Source organism: Homalodisca vitripennis, chromosome 5 (genome assembly GCF_021130785.1).
Source record: "Homalodisca vitripennis isolate AUS2020 chromosome 5, UT_GWSS_2.1, whole genome shotgun sequence".
NCBI lineage: Eukaryota > Metazoa > Arthropoda > Insecta > Hemiptera > Cicadellidae > Homalodisca > Homalodisca vitripennis.
In genome coordinates, this window is record NC_060211.1 from 75,359,847 (window position 1) to 75,373,641 (window position 13,795).

Consider the following 13,795-nt stretch of genomic DNA (forward strand, 5'->3'; position numbering starts at 1 on the left):
CACAGAATGGTGTATTTAAATAGTTTTTTAATGTTATCGTCTTTACCAAAAATAAATTTTTTCAATACTTTGAATAAAAAGAATCATTTTAGTAGTCAGGTTTCAATTAATATTTTCAACTATATATTTTCCCGATAGTGTTATTTTAAGCTCCGTTAAACTCTTTAAATTGAATCGAACTCATATATCTCTGATAGTTGATATAGCACTGTTCTCCAGTACTCGGTAGCTTATGTACCTATACCTATATGGTTAGTGTGTACAGACACAGGCAATGTTAACACATTCCGCAGTGCGGACCATTGCGCTTCCATACTAGCTTATGTTACACCTTTGTTTCTTTTTTAGGCCTTGAGCTGAAACATTTTTTGCCTTAGTATCTAAAACTTAGTCAGTGTATATGATAGTGTTGGAATTGTATATGATAATAATAATAAATATTACTTGATATTTTTCACAACATGCAGTTTGTACCATAATGTAATACATTATTTAAATTCACTACATCACGTCACGTAGTTGGATTGGTTGATTAAATATCTCAGTTAAAAATTTCAACTTAACCTGTAATATCTTATATTCCATAAATTAGTTGATTTTAAAACCTAGCAGTTTAACGGCAAATGAACTCTTTTTTCTGTTTTATATTGACTGCAAGACAATTGAATAAACATTTATATTGTCCTCACGCACGGTACTTAAAACGTTATTAATTCACTTTCTTGTATGTCTTCTTGTCCTATTTTTAAATTTGGAACTTAGTTAAGAGCTAAAGCCAGTAAATTAATATATAATTTACTACTTTTCATACTTAAAACTGGCTTATAATCCTATCAGTGTTTGCAGATGCATAGTAAAATTCCCTTTAGAAAGAAAGAATATATTACACACAAAAAATATTTCTGTTCTTGAATAGTAAGAGCGTTGATCTGCATGGTTATCCAGATGCAAGTGTACTAGGCTTGTGTTTACGAGGAAATTTACAATAAACTTATTATTTGAAAATCTAGGTTTGGCTCTTAAAATTTATTTATATATGTTTTATAATTAGCCACTACGATGGTTGGTTGGTAGAACATGTGAAGTGAAGTCTACCTAATCAGTTTATTATTAAATTTCATCTGTCTATATAAACAACAATTTTCGAATGAGTGAACATTAAATGCTGGACATTTACTGTACATCTACACATCTACTACGTCTATAGAAATTGAAACTGGCAAACAATAATTAACTGGAGGATGCTCTGACACGCCTTTAATCTTATTAAACCGAAGAGAAAATTATATCACACTTTAAAATGTACAGAGAATATTTTACATTGAGTGTAAATTGTACTTGTAATTTTTAATTTTTCATTACATCATACAGAAAATTATTAATTATGCGTTTTATCCACACACTTGGGGCGAATATGTAATCACTAAAATAATGGTTTTCGCATTTTAAGTGATCAATGTAATCAAGCATTGGATCAAATGTTATGAAGTTATGTGCATCTTATGAAATTATAGTATTTTAAATAAAATTTTTGTTGCAGGTTTGAAGAAGAATAAGAGAAATTATGAAACTGGATGAAGAATACTAACTTGAGCAAGTGAGTAATACAATGTTAGATACAATATATATATATATATATATATATATATATATATATATATATATATATATATGAAGCAAAGCTGTTATTACCTTCAAACCTCATCAGGCTATTTGAATTGGAAATGTAAAAACAACCATCGATAGAATTACTGCCCTATTTCATCGAATGAACGGTCATCACCCACGCCATAACCGCTCATCAATCTATCTACGCCTGATTTACAACGCTAATGAAAAATTTGAACGTATTTGGGATCCAAGCTTACAGAGACCTCATTTCCTACTTAATATAAATTGATGGTTAAAACTTCCGATTATTAAACATGAAATTTCAATCAAAATTTAAATGAACAGATGATATATTTCTCGCGATGTAAAGCATTCCCATATATACTATGGTACTACTACTCAAGAGTGAGCTAATTTGTGACAGATACGGCCAAATACAAAATTATTGAATTGTAAAAAATAAGGGCTCTGTGGTGTAATGGTAGCACATTCACCCGGCAAGTGAGAGATACGGGTTCGAGTCCCGGTGGAGCAAGTACTTTTTGTGATTCAATGTTTATTTAAATTAGATATATATTATATACATTTGTCATCAGCTATTTTATTTTCGACAAAGAAATAAAATGTAAAAGTAAGTATACGGATTTATCTTTTATTTAGTCTGTCTGTTTGCATATATTTTAAATTAGCTGATGCTCAATAACAACATTCTTCAATTTTCTTTTATCTAAATTAAGTTGCAAATCAATCACTTCGAATACCTTGGTTAAGGTAATGGCGAAATTATTTTGGTGCATTATATCAAATTAATGAATAGTTTTTTTTATTATTAAAACAGCAAAAGTTGTTTATTATTTTACTGGTTGTACTAATCAAAGCAATGGACAAAAGGCTTGTTACCATTTTAACGCTTTTTGATTTTTCTAAGGCTTTAGACTGCGTTTAACACCCATTGCTTCTTTTGAAATTGTCTAAAATCGGATTCTCTGATGGCTGTGTGGAGTGGTTTGGTTCGTATCTGTCAGATCGTCACCAGTGTGGTAGGTCCAACGACAAAGACTCCTCCTGGAAACCTGTGGATCGAGGGGTGCCACAGCAGGGGCTCTGTCCTTGGCCCTCTTCTTTTTTTCAATTTACATCGACGATTTGACTGCTATGATCAAACACTCATGTTTCCACCTGTATGCCGACGATTTGCAAATTTACAGCCACTTTTCCGTTTCAAACTATCCAAACATTGTTGCTGACATGAACACTGACATTGACGCTATTGAAACGTGGGCCTTCAAACACGGACTGAAACTTAACGAAAGCAAGACTCAAACTATTCTCACTGGAACTTCCAGACTTCTGAGCGGTATCGACTTGAACAACTCTCCTACACTCATATTGAACGGTCGTCCTCTTTCATACAGTGACAAGGTCAAAAATCTTGGACTGACTATTACAAAAACTCTTAGTTGGTCCGATAATGTTACTGAGACTTGTGGCAGGGTATATGCTGGTATTCACTCACAGTCTTAAGCAATTTGCTATTTATTTAAACTTGAATTTGAAAGTAATGCTAGTGAAGACTGCCATTTCAATTTCTGTAGCGAAGTTATAAACGACATGACGGTTGAGCTTTCGGACAGATTACAAAGTGCTCAAAATTATTGTGTTCGCTTTATCTTCAACCTTAGGCGATATGACCATATAACACCCTTCATCAATCTGTTTAAGTTGAATCTAATCCGTCAGTTCCACATTTTTAGCATGTGAAATTCTATTTTGTTTAACGATTATTCCCCTTCCTATCTGTCGGAACGCTTTTCTTTCATTTCTGAAACAAGCAATTGGAATACTCGACGTGGAGCCTCTCTGTTACGTATTCCTGTTCATAGATCGTCTATTTACAGTAAATCATCAACAGTCTCTGCTTGTCGACTCTGTAATAATCTCCCGGATCATATCAGAGGTATTCGTAGTCGGGAACGGTTTCGGGGGGTGCTTAGGGACCTGTTTTGGGCCTCGTCGGGTTGACGATATCGAGGCATAGGGTATGGGACGATGGCTTTGTATGAATGGTGATGGATGAATGTCTGTTAATTTCCTTGTAGGTTTCATTCTATTTATTTATTTTTAGTTTCATATAAAACCTTTATTTCATTTTATTACCTTATATAAATAGAGATTATAATTTTTGAATGTAAAATAGTAATGTAAACTGTATTTTGGCTCTTGTTTTACAGTAATAACAGTAATAGTATAGTTTTATAGCTTCATCCTCTATAAAATGTAGCCGGAAAGTATAATTATTGTCTATAAAATAAATAATCTTTACGGGGCTGTGAATCTTCGTGTCAATTGAACGGTAAAATATAAGAATGGACAAAGAATTGAGAAACGAAAAAGACAATGACAGCCACGTTGACAATATGCCAGCAGCAGGTGCCTTTTATTAGCCGCTATATTGGATTATATTCATAACCCAACTCTAAGGTGACGAATTGGATCCTGACTTCTGAGGTAGAACTTATTCCAACTTACTGGGGATGACAATTGGACTGGCACCAGTTGCGGGCTTTTATAAAACTGATATTACTGATAACCTCTGCTGAAAGCCTTGCCTGTAAAATAAAAAATACCATTTTAGTTTTGATAATTATTTTTTATTCATAAAGATAAATATTATTTTTCAAATATGCCACGCAAAGACTATTCATACAACAATATTTTAATTATCAAGTCTCTGTTTAACTCGATACACTTTTTGTCTTGTTTTTTCACTCAGCAAGATACTCCAGAATTCTAATATAAGTAAATTATTTTTTTTTTTTTTTTTTACTTTCAGGATTACTAACCCAGATTGGTACCCAAAGAGATATATGGCATTAAGTAACATCTTTAGGATATTTATTTATATATAACGTAAACTGGTAATAACAGCGCATATATATGATTAGTTTATAAGTAGATTTTTTCCTGTTGTAGAATTCGGTTTATTTGTTGATTTTAATCTTCTCTTTCTAAAAATTATTTACAAAACCTGAAAAACTTTCTTAGTAAACGTTTTAAGTTTACTAACAAACTTTGAAATGTAATTTTTGTACTTAAATTTTAATTAGTTATGTTATGTGTCAAATATATAATAATGTTTGTATAATAGGAGAGTTATAAATACAGTATAATAGAAAATATTCTAATTATGTAATTAATTGTTACAAGTATTGATTGCAATTATTATTATTATAAGTTTTAGCTTTTGATGAGAGAGTACGACAAAGTTTCACTCAATCGTTCAGTTAAAAGAAGAGTTTTAAGCTAAATTATTAAAGCTAAGTTTATTAAAGGTATGTAATTCGTTTTTTTGTAAAAACTACAACAAAACATATTTATTCCACATTTTCTAACAATGTACCTTAATAAATTCAAAAAATCTTTACTAACTTTTTCGGAAAATCTAACTGAAAGTTGAATTTTCTATTTTTCTAGATCCTGATGTAACAGGTTTAATGAGAAGAATACATTTATTTAGTCAAATAAAACTCATAAACCTTAGTGTAACATATGTATGTCACAATTTTAATTTTGCGGGGTAGGTAGGATAGAGTATTATAAGAACACAGATATTTAGACATGAATATAGTGCATATTTTAACGTACAAAGTGCTCACGAATTTCTAACATTATAAGGAAAATTTTAACATAATAAAAACTAAATGATATATTTATTTTTAAATATGACTGTACACTTTTCAATACCTACAGTATTACTAAATATATTCCATACTTTTATTTACATGCTTTGTTGAACAGGACAAAACTATCTTAAAATTAACTTAAACTGCACTGGACGACAGATTTTGAGTCATGCAACACACACAGTTTTAATCAGTGCACTGATCTTTAAATATTACAAATAAAGAAAAATGTTCTTTCAGAAGAACGTTTTGATGCTTTGTATTAAGAAACATTTTGTTACTAATGTTAATATTTAAAACTTATAAAAATTAAAAGAAACTTACCATTCTAAAATGCTTATGACTATACCAATATATTCATATAAAATAATTTTGATATTGAGGATTATAAAATAACAGTCATCATGTTTTAAAGGCGGTATTATTGTAAATCAGCCAACCAAAACTGAGTAACAGTTTTGGACGTTTTTTCTCAATTTTATCACCAATATGGGAATGTAGTTCAGCTTCAACATCTGTTTTGGCCCTAATACGTCTATGCCCAATATATTCCTTTCTCAAGTCTTTGGTTTAGGAGATGCTTCGTTTACGCTCAGTCAACATATTTACATATTTTGTATGGATTAAATTTTTTCATGTGTAATTCACATTGTAATAGATATATAAATTATATAAAGCGTACAATTACTTTAAAATAAACCATTTAAAGTATTACATTTTACCGTGAAAATAATTGTTTTGCTGGTACCTACTTATTATACTAATTTTCTGTAGTGGCCACGTTAGAAAGTTAATATGTTACGTGGTTAATCCCACCTAAAGGTACAATCCAGTGATAAGAAATATGTTGACATACTTTTACATCTATCGTGAACAGCTTAAGAGCGTAATAAAATTGCGTTTTAATAAAGATGCTCAACGTCAATATCTCCTTGCTTAATGATCATATTTTCGATATTTAATGTTACTCTGAGGTAAAGTACCAATAATAATATATATTTTCAATAATACCATGCGATATCGTATTATTGACACATAAAATCGGTTTTTATGAGTAATGAAACTTCAAGTGACCCTTCAATGTTTTTTACATATTGATATTTTATTATTTTTCTTCTTGTAATAGTCATACTTACAGACGTAAAGAAATTCTTTAAACATATAGCGAACATACAATTTTATTTCAAATGATTTCATATAAAATTAATTTATTTTTGGCTATATGTAATTGAATACTGTGATCGTAAGAGTAAATAAAGAATATATACACATACTAATTTAACTGTAAAGGAAAAACAGAGTACATAACATTTCCATTTGGTACACCGATAAATAAATACAAGTTTACAGTAACGAAACGAAGTTTCCCTTGAGGGAACGAGATTCTTTCTCGTACAAAGTGGTGGTTTATGTGAAGGGAAGCTAGTAATTCGATAAGCGATTTTTTTATTCCTTTCCACCTGTACTCATACATTCTTATTCTAATTGTATAAAAGTAGAATAAAATTTCCTTTGAAGGTAGTATAAAAATACTCCTCACTTGACTAAGCATTTAATTGCTTGCTACTATCATAAATAATAAAATATATTTTCAATAAAAGCAATTAATTGTACCATTTAGCTAAATTAGTTTTCTTCAAATTAACATCCATTCAAAAAATTATTCTTGCATGGCTACAAATTTTTGTAAATCTTTTCAATTAAACATAGGAATGGTAATTTTAACCAGGATAATAATCCATGAACTAATATAACCTAAAACCTAAATGCAACTAGTGGGCTATCGCTCTTTTTTAGCGGTTGCCTGTCGGTATATGCTTTTTAGTTTTTACTTCCTATTTCATGAACCAGTAAAAATAAACACTTCAAATGCGGTACGATAATTTTTATTGCAGCCTTAAACCAAAATTAAATTGCATTATCATCTCAAGTTTCAAGATTTCGGTTGTTTAAATTTTTTTAAGCTTAATACCATACAAAGTAATAAAATCATGAAACATTTAACGAATAGTAAAAGTTGCTCAATCCAATTGAAAATATCGTGACATCTATATAATATAAATCGATCAACAAATAATGCAGATTTAGCCTTAAAGTTTATTATTCGTAAACAAAAGTATAGACCATTAGTTGTATATAGATTTTGGCTCCCCTTAGTTTATCCTAAAATTTGTGTAGAGAGTTTTGTTACACACTAAATATTTCTACATAATAATATGTGTCATTTCAAAATTGTTTCAATTACTGTTTTAAGTAATTATGGCCTCGTGAAATTGTCACAATTTGATCATACATTTTGGAAAGATCATAAATGGCCAATACTAAAGGAATGTTAATAAAAAAACCATACCTAAGAAAATTAATAGCATTAATATTAAATATGTTAATATTTATTGAAAATCAGAAGATCATTCTGATTATAGTTTTATTTCGTGTTTACCCAATCTATCATACATCACAGTATTGACAAAAAAACAAAAACAACTGTAGGAAAAAGTAAAGTACGTTGTATTGCAGCTTATGTGTCTCACTTAACTTTCCTACACTGATAGCCTTTCGACACTGTGCCTCTTGTCAACGAACAAAAGTTTAGTAAGTACACCTGTCACACAGAATCGAAAATTGTTGTTGCAGTTTTCTTATGATTCTTAACTGGTATTCTCAAGAAGGTAATTTCAAAATATTAAATTAATCTAGCATTATTAACACTCAACTACTATGGCAATGTAATATCGATTCTACCGAAAAATTGAGTCATAGAATTCAATTGAGTAACGCGCAAATTTATAAAGGGATTATATTATTTTCTAACGCGTTTATTAGGTTTCTTTAGATTTTTCTTTGTTCTCTTTTAAACATCACTATGATTTAACTCTTGTGATCATGAAGGTCTGACCAAGAACAATATTCTTTTAGAAAGAAAGCTATTCATTTTGACAAAATATAAATATTTTTATTTTGTGTTAGTACATCAATAAGATCAATGTGTATTTAATCAATACTGATTCAAAACTTTATATCGATGAATAACAAGGATAATAATATTTACAATCATTAAGATTGTTGATTATCTAGTTCATAAACTCACCTATAAAACCATAAGGAATAAAACATTAAGAAAAATTTACTTCGAAAATAATTGATCAAATACAAATCTGATTAGACACGAAAGACTTATACTTCATAGGTTTTTTTCAGAGTTACTGGATAAATTTTAATAAAAAGTGCATAAATTATGCTTAGCACAAATAAACAAGCTATCAGTATTATTGTGTAAACGCATCCTTATATACCATAAAGGTATAATAAGGACTGGAACATGTGGCATATTTAACTACATTACAGTGGCTTAAATAATGCTCAGTGAAACACATGAAAGATCCAACTACAGTCAATCTAACAATAGTTTTCCAAATAATCCAAAAGAACTTATGAACAAAAAGACCCTAGGCAAGTGATCTTGTTAGTTTTTATTTGTACTTCCAGTAATAGGAGGCAGCTGTAGTGAAACTTAAAATTCGTTTCACCCAACAAGAACAAGGTTATACTTCGAGCACATTTACAATTGTGTAGTTGGTCGTAGGATTTTTTAATATCTCTCATTCCATAGTTTATGACGCATCCAACCGCTTTTCTTGTAAAGTATATGCTTTTCTTAAATACTTAAACAATTAAATAGGGCCATATTAATTTGAGATTTGTTTTTATGAATATCCCAAAGTATTCTCAAGAAAACTGAAAAGCGTTTGGAAAAGATTCACGTCCAAAATGTGCGGCGTAAAAGAGTTTAAATTGTAACCCGGATCATATAGGAGTAAACTTAAGAGGGCTGCTAATACAACCGGCTCTTAAAATACAACGGGAAAAAAGGAGTAAATGAAAATTCATCATTTGCAACCATTAAAATGATCCAATTGTATTTTCCTATTTATAGGATAGTGTGGATTGGGTAGAAAAAACTTGGCTCTCACAGCTCTGAAGTTCTTGTTCCACCAACTAGAGATTATGTGACTACTTACAGTAGTACAGTTTGAGATAACCTTAAAATTAGCAGGGATCCAGCAAAATACCTTTAAGTTTTACGATATTTAATCACTATATTTTTTCAATAGTCCATTTAAAATATGAAAATACAAAGTTATTAATTTCAAATCTGTAATATTTTAGATTCCAGAGATTGATATTTTGATTTCCTGCAGTCATAAAATATTACAATGTCCCGTTTTCATTTTAGTGAATGTTACTATTGGCATTCAGTTAATGGTAATACGATGACTATAACTCAGAACTCTTTAAGGAAGCCCTTATATTTCGAAGGTATTTAGAAAGTGGTTTTTCTTTCATTTCTCAAATAAAGGCATACAGAATCCAAGCTTCTTGACCCACATGGAATTATAATACACATTAACGTCCGTGTATAATCAATTGTCCAGACTCATCAATCCGAGCATCTACCGAGCAAGATCATCTACCATCATCAAATGTATTAGTTTTATTTTGAGAATATAAGTAAAAATATTTGTGGTTCTATGTACTCGATATCGAACTCCAAAAAGTCACTATCATAGTAATACACGATATCTGTCAGTAAAATTATAACCCCTTTCCTTCAAAAGAAGGATTTAAAAAAAAAATGTATTGTGGAAAAAATCCGATATGGCTAAAATGGTTTCTTTTTATATCTTATTTTATTAAGTCAAAATTAAAAAAAAAAAAAAAAAAAAAAAAAAAAAAAAAAACAAGTCATTCTGTAAAACTTATCAAACTGTTCAAGCAATAATTCAATTAAGATTGGCCAACTTGTTGAAAACTCTTTACATATAACTTGTTATAACAATGTTTCTTTCTGTACTTTCCTTTCTCTATATCTTAACATTCATTCTAAAATTACATTCACTTATGAGTATATTAGCTGTGATAGACACTGGCGAATACCACGTAAGAAGAATACAGACGATCTCCACCTTATGATCCAGACGCTAGACCTCAGCTGGTCTGTTTTATTGTTCATTTGTAATCCTCTCCAGTAAAACATAAACTAGCATAGTCTTGTTTTAATACTTTTATTGAAGTTCAAATAAAACAATTAAAACAAAAATAAGACTCATTCATTTGTGTATGACCTCTTATATGTTGTTATGTTCAATAGTAAAGCTTCATCTTCCTTTTATTAATATTGTTATCTTCAAACACTGAAGTAAAATTAGTAGTAAATATTGACTAGTCTATACCTCTCAACTTGTATACAATATATCGATGTTACATAGCTGTAGCAATCTTGTAGGACAATACCTATAGCACGCAAACTTCCCATTGTAAGAACATTGTATAGCTCACGGTTTATTTGTCTGAAACGTTGTTAGTTTATAGAAATAAGAGTTTATATTGATATGATATTATAGAGCTTCATTAAATTCGGTAATTTAATAGTTAAATTATTAAAATAATTATACTGTTTCGTCATTATTTTTTACTTCGTTACTTTTTTTTACAGTATGGTTTAGAATCATTATTATTTAAAAATTTTCACAAAGCATTAAAAACTTTCTTTATAAATAATATATATTAATAATTAATTATTATTTTAATATCTTTTAAAGTAATGCACACTTTATCAATAACGTAATTTAAAAGCCCATATCAAATATGATACTATAAATATATTAATTATAATCTAGACTGTACGAAAGGCAAAACTCTCCCTCACTCACTGATCACTAATTCTCAAACTTTTCGATAAATCAGATAGTTTAAATATGGCACGCGTATGCCTCAATGCAAATAATACAATTTAAGCGTTTTCATACGGATCAAACTTAGGGTTTTCCAACTTCTCGATATTCTACAAAGACGAAATTTTATAAACATAATCTTATTCTCTTTACATAAACATAAAATATGTATCATAACGATCAACCACCTAACCTACAGGCGTTTATATTGGGTTGCACAACCCCTTAAAGAACTATATTTTTGTCTTTCAACTTTTCAATGTTCTAAATAAATAAAATTCGACTTACACGTGCCTCATGACATCAATATATAAAAAGAAAATTGCTCTCGAGAATGTCTATCACAAATAAGGGTTGAAATGAGATTGTGTTTTTTCATAACCTAAAGGAATGTTTTTCAACTTCCCGACGTCCTAGGATGATAACATTTAACGCACACGTGCCTCATACTCTCAATTGACAAAATAAAGAACGTTAATGAAAATCAACCACCCATAGTGTACTAAATGGGGCTATATCCCTAAAAGTCAGCTATATGTTTTGTTTACTTCCCAATGTGATATATACATTAAATGTTACACACACGTGCCTCAAGACTTAAATAGAAACCACAATAGCATGTTCATGAATATATAGATTTATTCATATCCATGTGGGTTTAAATAGGGTTGAGACCCTAGAAGAACTATATTTCTTTTTTCAACCATCCCGTCTTCCATAGGTAAAATATGAGAAATATTTTAAATATTCTCTCAGCAAACTGCACAATGCCTTAACGGAAATAATCACTTTTTTATTTTCAGATTTGAGTATGTTTATACTTTAGCAAATATGCAAACGCTGCTATTGCGACCTGAAATCCCTAAACGGGAGTAGAATGGCAATGGATGTAAATGCTGTTTGACCAAAATTGACTTTACATGCAAACTTGTGTATAATTCATTTTATTTGGGACAACAAGTAAGAAGTCACAATATACCTTACACCGGAAGTATGGTTTGAATGGACTGCAAGAAACTCAAATTTTGCAATGTTTAAATTTTCTTCATGCGGTAAAAAACAAAATACGATTCACTTTTATGAAACTTTGTTTAAGTTTTGAACATCTTTACAATGAACACTGTATTAATATTTTCCTCATATATTGTACTTCTAATTAGAAATTATAATATGGGTCCATTATATTTCATCTTAATTGATATCACTACGTATGCCTCAGCTATAGTTTAAATATTTCGTGTCACTGCAATTTATTGGAACTATGCATTCTAATATTATTAAATGTTGCAAGGAGATTGTATTAATTATACTCATAAAAATTTAATCTCCAACTTCATGGTTTCAATATATTGTACATAGAATTTTTTTAAGTATTCTGAAATGGACAAGGAATTATAAATATATCCAGTGACCTCCACTTATTTTAAAAAGTAAGAAAACAGACCCATTTCTCCATTGATGGTTTTCTGCAATAAAAACTTGCACTTTGTGCCTCTTGTTTCGCTCTGTGATCCAATTAGCAATATACACGTGCTTACTGCGCTCTTTTGCTTTCTCAAACTTTAGTCACAATTCGAATGGTTCGTGGGATTGGCTTAGAGTTTATTAACTAAGTTTTGTTCGTTAGCTAGTAAATAAGTCCTGCAATGTCAGAGTACTAATTTCGAATATCCAAAATAGCCTGCATAGTTTAAATTCGTCACTGCTGCCATTTATCGCAAAATCAAAGATAATACTACTTAACTGCTATAAATAATTGCTATACATAACGAAACATGTATTTTGTTTATAAAAACAAAACATTCATAAATAAGTATCTATAGTACTGTACATTTTTTTTTTTGATAAAAATATGTTTATGTGTTATACCTATTATCTAAACAATGCGAAAACCAAATTTCATCTAAGCATGTCCACTATATTTTGTGTGATTGAGTGTCAATCAATCAAAACACCCAAACATGTACATATAACAAGTTAAACAACACCCTAAATCACAAATATTAATAATAGAAATTCATATTTTTGCTTATTCACAACGACTAATATACAGAAAATTTAGGATCGTGAGTAAAAGGGTGTGTAAAACAACTAGAATATTAATAGAAAAATATAAAAAGACAAAGACAAAAAAAACAAAGAAAATTGAGCAAGAATAATGTATTAAATTATGAAAAATATGTAAATTCTCACCTTTTTTATCCACGTAAAACTAAATAAATGATAAATTTATTTGATTTGAGTCACTAAAGGTACAAACTTTGATTATACTAGTAACTAAATGTACAACGCTGAACTGATGATTATAAGAAAACCGGTTTAGTTATAGCATTTGGAACCGGGACTTTTGGGAACAAAGACAAAGAAAGATAGAAACACACGATACCTAAAGAACTGAGCAACAAAAATTTTTAGCACTAAGTGCACAACATATAATATTAAATACAAAGATTTATAAAGTAAAAATATAGTATTATCCAAATTGTATGTTTCTTAATGAAAATATAAGACCACTTACGATTATATATCACATCTAATATATATTTATAATTACTCAATAGAACAAACTTTCAGTATAGGAAATAACAACTGAGTAATATGAGTGTTCTGAAAAGCTCACGGCCGACGCAAGTCTAATTGTCATCATTAATTGGAATAAGTAAGTAGTATTGTAATTTTTCAAAATGGTTATACCGTGGGAATGTAAACAAATAAATAAATAAGTTGCGCCTAAAAAATCTGAATGCAATTTGCCAGCTATAGCAGGCT

General features: G+C 29.6%; 1 protein-coding gene across 1 annotated transcript in view; it reads left to right on the forward strand.

Annotated features, from left to right (window-relative positions):
• Nucleotides 1-1,550: 1,550 nt before the first annotated feature.
• The window catches only part of LOC124362383, a 102,682-nt gene continuing 90,437 nt past the window's right edge, over nucleotides 1,551-13,795 (forward strand). Inside the window, exon 1 of the mRNA XM_046816822.1 lies at nucleotides 1,551-1,597. The gene's annotated coding sequence lies outside the window, so the exon portion shown is untranslated. The remainder of the gene's footprint in view (nucleotides 1,598-13,795) is intronic.